This window comes from Bos taurus, chromosome 5 (assembly GCF_002263795.3).
Source record: "Bos taurus isolate L1 Dominette 01449 registration number 42190680 breed Hereford chromosome 5, ARS-UCD2.0, whole genome shotgun sequence".
Classification (NCBI taxonomy): domain Eukaryota; kingdom Metazoa; phylum Chordata; class Mammalia; order Artiodactyla; family Bovidae; genus Bos; species Bos taurus.
The window spans coordinates 75,767,618-75,775,796 of NC_037332.1; positions in this window are offsets into that span (position 1 = coordinate 75,767,618).

Here is an 8,179-nt window from a genome sequence, read left to right on the forward strand (position 1 = left end):
CCTCGGATGGCACCCCAGAAGGGCTGCGCGTGTGTGATAACAGAGCCCACAGTCCTGTTATTAGCTCTAATTACCCCAATCAGCATCGTGGGGGATGGAGGGCGCAGCTCTGGCGCCCACCCCAGTCACCAGCCCAGAGTCAGAAATGCCAATCAGCCTGCTCTACGCAGGGGGCAGGCGCCAGTGCCCAGCAATTTCCCATGTGCCAGGGGCTACTTGACCCCTGAGACAGTCCCCTCTCACCTCCAATGGCCCCGGAAGCCCCCTTCCTTCCTCTTAGGATTCTCTCTCCCTCCTGCAGCCCGAGAGGCAGGAAACCAGGAGACCAGGACTCTTTTCATCCTGCCTTCTGCACTCCCGCTCCAGTGGCTGTGTGACCCCGGGTAACTCATTTCTCCTCTCTGGGCAGGTTTCCTCCTCCCTTAAACCAGGAGGTGGCATTTCTTGCCTCCCTTCCAGCTGCATCATCCTGCCAAACTCTCCTCCCCGGCAGCCACGAGTGTCAATGTCCACCTGCCTGTCCCGAGGGGTCGGCTGCTTCCTCTGCCCTCCTTCCTACACGTCTCCCCTGTCTCCCACTCACCTCCACACCCCTTCTCTTCTTTCCCACCTCCCCTCTCTCTCTACCCCAATTCTGTCCCTCTCCTCCTCACCACCACCGCCCCCCCCCACACCATCCTCTCCCACCCCCGCCCCTCAGCAGCCTCTTCTCTCCCTGTCAATTAGACCGGCTCTGGCAGGATGCTCCGAGAGCAGACCAGGGCACCCAGCTGGAAAATTGGGTGTCGGGAGCTGTCTGGAATCGCAATGCCCCCAGTCCTGCCCTCCCCCGACCCTCGCCTCTCCCCCTCTGCTGCTCCCCCTCCTCCCAGACCACTGGCTCCTCTCACTTCCCCAAAAGGGAGCAAACCACCCCCTCCCCTTGCTCGGCCATCCCCTCCCCCAGCTCTGGCTGCCAGTGGAATTCACAGCTCAGAGGAAACAGTGCTGGGCTGACAGTCCAGAGACCCCATCCTGGCCAGTCCCCCTCTCTGGGCCTCAGTTTGCCCATCTGTAAAATGAGGTTCCACCTTAGAGCCCTTCCGGCTCAGGCTATGTGGCTTCTAGGTCTTTCAATTTTTCCTCCGAAGCAACAGGCTCCATACCTGCTCTCATGGCTGGCCTCATTTTGTGCTTTTGTTTTTATTATGAATGGTTTGGGCTTCCCTGGTGGTTCAGATGGTAAAGAATCCGCCTGCATGCGGGAGACCTGGGTTCGATTCCTGGGTTGGGAAGATCCCCTGGAAAAGGGCACAGCAACTCACTCTAGTATTCTTGCCTGGACAATCTCCATGGACAGAGGAGCCTGGCGGGATACAGTCCACAGGGTCACAAAGAGTCAACCCCATGGTCGACTTAGTCGACTGAGCAATTAAGCACACACAGCACATGAATGGTTTGGGACTAGGCACAGAGTTTCTGATCCTCACAAACCCTCTCACTCCCTCTGTCTCTGTGGTCACCTCACTCGTCTTTGCTCCTGCCTGGCCCCTGAACAGACAGTGTTTTTGCTCCTCCTGGGTTCCTTGGACTTCCCAACTCTGAGCTGGCAGTCACCCAGGGCCAGCAGGCATTTAGGTAACCCAAGCCCCATCTCCGCCTCCTCCCAGGCAGTCCAAGAGAGCGCCTCTGAGTGGAATGGAAGACGCACTCTCCCTGGCCCCCACCTACTCCCATCCAAAGCCAACCCCAGTCTCAAGGGTCCAGCTCTGCTCTAGTCCCTCAGACCTTGTAGGTGTCAGTTGGCCAGGGCTGAGGACACTGATGGTTCACCCAGATCAATAGTTTTCTTTTATAACTGATATTATTTTTTAAATTATTTTCTAATTACCCAGGTAACAAGAATCCCCAACAAGAAGACTCTTTTCCACACAATGCACATTCCATCAGCTGGTAGAGGATACACAGGACCCACACGCTCTTCCATCAGTCCAGAATCCAGGAATCTTTGAGGGGGAATCAGTGTCAAGCTCCTACTGTGTGCCAGGAGCATGCTGGGGCTCTGGGCACAGCAAGGAACCTGACAGACAAGTCCTCTTGTCTCACAGTCTACAAACGGGTAAATGCTACAGTAGATCATTTCAGAGAGACCAGCATTAGGAAAGAAAGAAAACAGAGGGACAGGATACTGCTTCGGGACAAGGCCAGATTCAAGGACTCTGGGAAGACACCTCGGGGGAGGTGACACGGAGATGGGGCTGGAATGACAAGAAGCCAACATGACAGGGTTTGGGGCGCATCATTCTGGATGGAGGGACTGAAAGTACAGATGCCCTGAGGCTGGAACATGTGGTTGTCTGAGGACCAGCAGCCAGCGTGGCTGGAGCACAACGGGTCAGAGACACTGTCCCCACTGGATCGCATCTTGCCTGGTAGATCCTGGAAGTTGCTGGCGATGCATTCTAAGCACAACAAACACCCAGTAGAGCTTTTAAGCACAAGAGAAATGTGTTCTATTGTTCCTGTAAAAGATCTTCATATTCTGGTGGCTGGCACAGAACCGGTTGTTGAGGGTAGGGTGGGAAGAATAGAAGCCAGGAGGCCAGTTTAAAGGGATGTTGCAGAGATGCAGGCAAGAGATGCTGGTGGCACAGGCACAGCGGCAGCAAGGAGAGAAGTGGTTCTGGAGAACAGAGGGAGGTCCACAGGGTGAGGTCCGCTGAACTTGTTCCACCTATGACAGCAAGAAGTGCTTTCCCAGGACCCTCCCCATTTCACCTTCCTTTTCCTTCCACTCCATACCCATACCTCGGTTCTTTTTCATTCCCTGTCTCACTGAAATCCTGCCTCCTCTTGCCTCCAGCCTTCCACATGGGCTTTCCTGTCCTTCTTAGCTTTATCCAGTCCTGCAACTGTTCTGGTGGGGAATGGGGCGGAGGAGAAGGCGCGGGCACTGAGGTCCTCAAGGGGAGGGGAAGAGCAGAGCCCTCATGGGGTCCACTCCAATAATGGCACCTACTTCTTTAAAAAGCAACCAGACCTTTTACACTGCAAAGACCAACCTCTGGCTGAGGGTGTTCTTTATCCTGAACTGTATTATATAATGCAAAGAGTGTCCATTACCTTCTCAGCCTTGAGCCGGTTTTCAGCAATCTCCCTTCTATTACCTGAGCCTGGGTGTTGTCCAGAAAAGGATGCAGCACTGTGAAAGAAAAGACAAGACACTCCTTGGGAAAAGATACTTACCAATAAGACTCTATTACAAATCAACTGGAGAAAAGGAGATAACCTAACAGAAAAATGGACAAGTGACTTGAGCAGACATTTCACAACAGAGGATATTCAGAAGGTCAATAAAGATACTTAAAAAGCACTCAACTTTATTTACTCAGGGAAATGCAACTTAAACTCACAGTGATTAACAATTCGCACACCCAGGAGAGGGATCGAAATGAAATTGCTAGACTGTATCAAGGGTTGGTAAGGATATGGGTGTCGCAATCAGAACCTTCATGTATAATTGGGGAATGTGTAAATTGGTGCGAGCATTTTGGCAGCTCTTTGCTCAATGGCACCCCACTCCAGTACTCTTGCCTGGAAAATCCCATGGACGGAGGAGCTTGGTGAGCTACAGTCCATGGGGTCACTAAGAATCGGACTCGACTGAGCTACTTCACTTTCACTTCTCACTTTCATGCATTGGAGAAGGAAATGGCAACCCACTCCAGTGTTCTTGCCCGGAGAATCCCAGGGACAGGGGAGCCTGGTGGGCTACCGTCTATGGGGTTGCACAGAGTCGGACACGACTGAAGGGCCTTAGCAGCAGTAGCAGCAGCAGTAAAACTGAGCATGGGTGCGTGTGCGCTCAGTAATGTCAGACGCTTTTTCGACCCCATGGACTATATAGCCCACCAGGCTCCTCTGTCCATGGGATTTCTCAGGCAAGAATATTGGGATGGGTTGCCATTTCCTCCTCCAGGGGATCTTCCTGACACAGGGATCAAACCAGAGTCTCCTGCATCTCCTGCATTGCAGGCAGATTCTTTACTGCTGAGCCACCGGGGAAGCCCCCAAACTGATCATACACACACCCTGTGGTGGAATGATCCAGACCCAGGTACACACCCACCAGGAGGGAGTACAGATGCCACCAAAAGAAGGGTGAATGAATGTTCATACCAGCTTCATTCATCACAGTGCCAGACAGAAGCCACCCAAGTGTCTGTCCACAGTGGAAGGAATAAACTGCAGCGTATCTCACAGGAAGAGGAACAAACTACTACTACACTCAGCGTTAGTCACTCAGTCATGTCTGTTTCTTTGCGACCCCATGGACTGTAGCCCACCAGGCACCTCTGTCCATGGAACCTTCCAACCAAGAATACCTGAGTGGGTTGCCATTTCCTTCTCTAGGGAATCTTTTGGACCCAGGGATCGAACCTGAGTTTCTTGCATCTCCTGCATTGATAGACGGATTCTTTATCACTAGCACCACCTGGGAAGCCCTAAATGCATATATACATATATACATACTGCGTGATTCCATTTATACGATGTTCAAAACAGGTTAGCATCCAGGAGAGGCATCATCCTTGTAGGGCAGTGAGAGACTAGAAGGCGACACAAGCAGCCTCAAGGGATGCTGGTCATTTTGTCTTGTCTGGGGTCCCTGTGTTATGGGTGTGCTCACTTTGTGAAAAATCCATCATTTTCATCTGGGTACTTTGTGGGTACATATATATATATTAACTTTAACTTCAAATTTATTAACTTTAAAAAAAAATAACAAAACACTGCAGAAGGATTTAGAGTGAGGAGTATATTCACCCCCTATCCCACATGGCTTTGGAGTGTGAAAGAAAGTGAAAGTCGCTTAGTCATCTCCAACTCTTTGAGACCCTGTGAACTATACAGTCCATGGAATTCTCCAAGCCAGAATAGCTTGGAGAATTCCCTTCTCCAGGAGATCTCCCCAACTGAGGGATCGAACCTAGGTCTCCTGCATTGCAGGCGGATTCTTTACCAACTGAGCCACAAGGGAAGCTCAAAAATATTGGAGAAATGGGTAATTTATCCCTTCTCTAGGAGATCTTCCTGACCTAAGAATCAAGCCGGGGGCTCCTGCATTGCAGACAGATTCTTTACCAACTGAGCTATCAGAGAAGCCCATGGAGTGTGACCTCCATAAAATTTTCTATGCAATCATGTAGCTTAATTCGAATTTTAACACCAATGGGATTCCAGTGTAGCTTACTGAGTTGTTTCTCATTTTATAACAGGGATCCTCAGGTTTGGCACTATTGACATTTTAGGCTGGTACATGCTTTGTTGGGAGGGCCGTCCTGTGCATTGTGCGATGTCTGCGAGCATCCTTGGCCTCGACTTACTAGTGCCCTCCTGTCAGTCACGATAACCAGAAATGTCTCCAGACATTGCCAAAGTCCTGAAGGCAGGGTCGCCAGATAAAATACAGATATTCAGTTAATAATGTACTCCCCGGGACTTGATTTTAAAAAAGTATCCATTGTTTATCTGAGATATATATTTATTCTGTATTTTTATCTACTCAGTCTGGCAACCTACCTGGGGAGAAAATAATTCCTGATTGAGAACCAAAATTATCTCCTGTGGCTGGTTCCCTTTCTAGACACGAGGATCCTACTCTTCTTTGCAATGGCTCTGCCATGTTCCACAATACCAACGTGCCCTGATTTGCTAAGACTTCCCTTCTGACAGGCATTTTGCTTGTCCATTGAAGGTTTCCTGCTGCAAGTAACAGAAACCCCTGCTCAATCTCGCGTCGACCACAAGCATATACCCATTTCTGCACAACAGGAAGCCTGGAGTGAGCTTTGGGTTCCGGGATGCAGGAAGCAGCCTCTTCCCTAGTTGTGCTCACCCCCATCTCAGTGGTGTAGCAGATATCACTGCCAAGCTGGCTGTGTTGGTAGACCCCACAGCAGAGTCCCGGCTGCTTTCCCTGATGTTTCACTGGATGGGGTTGGTCACATGCACACTCTTGACCTATCACTGACAGAGGATAGGTCATCCTTAGGCCAATCAAGAGCACCCGTGGTGGTGGTGGTCGTGGTGGTGGTGGTGGGGCTTGTGTTCCCTGAAGCAGTTGCTGGAGGCGGGAGGGCCCAGGTTAGGCACTGTTATTAAGACAAGACGGGCATGGGTGCTGGTGGGCAGCAGACACCACTCTGCTGATTCTGAGTTTGCACTGTTGCCACTAACTCCCATCCGCTCACGAGCAACATGCAGAGGGCTCTTCCAAATCAGATCATGGTGCTCCCTGCTGGAAGCCCCTCAGTTCCTCCCTCTGTTGTTGGAAGCTAGAAAGCCTTAACTAGGGCTCTTCCCCTTGCCCTGCTGGCAGGATCCTGTGCCTACCCATTTGGTGTCCTTGCTCTTCTTCAAACAGGGAAAACTCCACCCTGTCTCAAGAAATTAAAACTGCTCTTCCCCTTAGCCAAATCGTGTGTCAGGGACTCCTTCTCCTTGTCCCCTCCCTGCTCAGAAATCTCCAGAGATGGGCCACCCCTGAGCACCCCATCGCCTATAATCACTCTGGGACCTCTTTCCCCAGTGTTCAGTTCAGTTAGTTCAGTCACTCAGGCGTGTCTGACTCTTTGCAACCCCATGAACTGCAGCACGCCAGGCCTCCCTGTCCATCACCAACTCCCGGAGTTCACTCAGATTCACATCCACCGAGTCAGTGATGCCATCCAGCCATCTCATCCTCTGTCGTCCCCTTTTTCTCCTGCCCCCAATCCCTCCCAGCATCAGAGTCTTTTCCAATGAGTCAACTCTTTGCATGAGGTGGCCAAAGTACTGGAGTTTCAGCTTTAGCATCATTCCTTCCAAAGAACACCCAGGGCTGATCTCTTTCAGAATGGACTGGTTGGATCTCCTTGCAGTCCAAGAGACTCTCAAGAGTCTTCTCCAACACCACAGTTCAAAAGCATCAGTTCTTCGGTGCTCAGCTTTCTTCACAGTCCAACTCTCACATCCATACATGACCACTGGAAAAACCATAGCCTTGACTAGACAGACCTTTGTTGGCAAAGTAATGTCTCTGCTTTTGAATATGCTATCTTACCAGAGGTCAAATTACCTTGTTTACCTACCTGTATTTGTCGATTGTCTCCTCCTGCTTAGATGTCAGCTCCTTGATGGCAACCCTCAACATCCTGGTCACTATTGTGTCCTTGGGGACTTCTGGGAGCAGTCCATGGCACCAAGACGTTCCCCACTCACACTGACTTAACCAAGCATGAGAGGGTGCACCTCTGTGTACCAGGCAAGTACAGGCCGGGCCCCTATTCAGAGCCATAATATTCTGGTGCTCAGAAGACCTTCTCTTTACCTAGATGGCAGCAAACCTGACCCAAATCGATGTGAGGCTATTTCAAGTCTTTGTGTATCTCACTTACTGTGAATATGTATGCAGTTTGCTGAAGAAATATTAAAAAGTGTTTCATTAAGGGATTATTCTGGGCTGGGCTCCCTAAAAGCAGAGCCAGAGACAGGACTTGGGTGCTGGTGGTTTATTTGGAAGGTGATGCCAGGAAGCAGGAATTAGGGACTGGGGAGAGTAAGATAGGGAGAGGGAGAAGCCAAAACAAGGGTCATTGTCGAGGTAGCTGCAGAGGAGCAGTCAATCCTCTGGGACTTCATGAGTAGCCTGGAGTATTCGCCTGAAAGATGGAATCTACTAGGCACTTACCCACCTGCCCCTGGGCCCTAGCCGAGGGTTACCCCAAGGAGCTTCCACTCTCCGGAACTTCCCAGCCACACCTGAGGTGGGACCTGTGCGCACGAGGCTGAAATCAGAAGTGGAACTGAAGACCCCAGTGTGAGACACCTCCAGACCTTGTGGGAGAGTGATGAAGAATGTGGCATAAGCACCAAATTACCTTCTTAAAATCTGGAACATATCTGGCCCCTAGGATTTCTGCTTCCTAGAGGCAGAATTGCTCCGTTAGAGCAAAGTTTTAATAGATGCAACCAAGAGCCTTCTGGAATGGCTCTCTACATTTCACACCACCTCTGACCCAGTCAGCAGCAGATGTGATAGCTAAGTAGGAATTTTAAGGGCAGGCGCATTAGTGCCTTTTCTAAGAATTTATTTCCCACAATATTCACTAATACTGTGCGTGTGTGTGTGTGTGTGTGTGTGTGTGTGTGTGTGTGT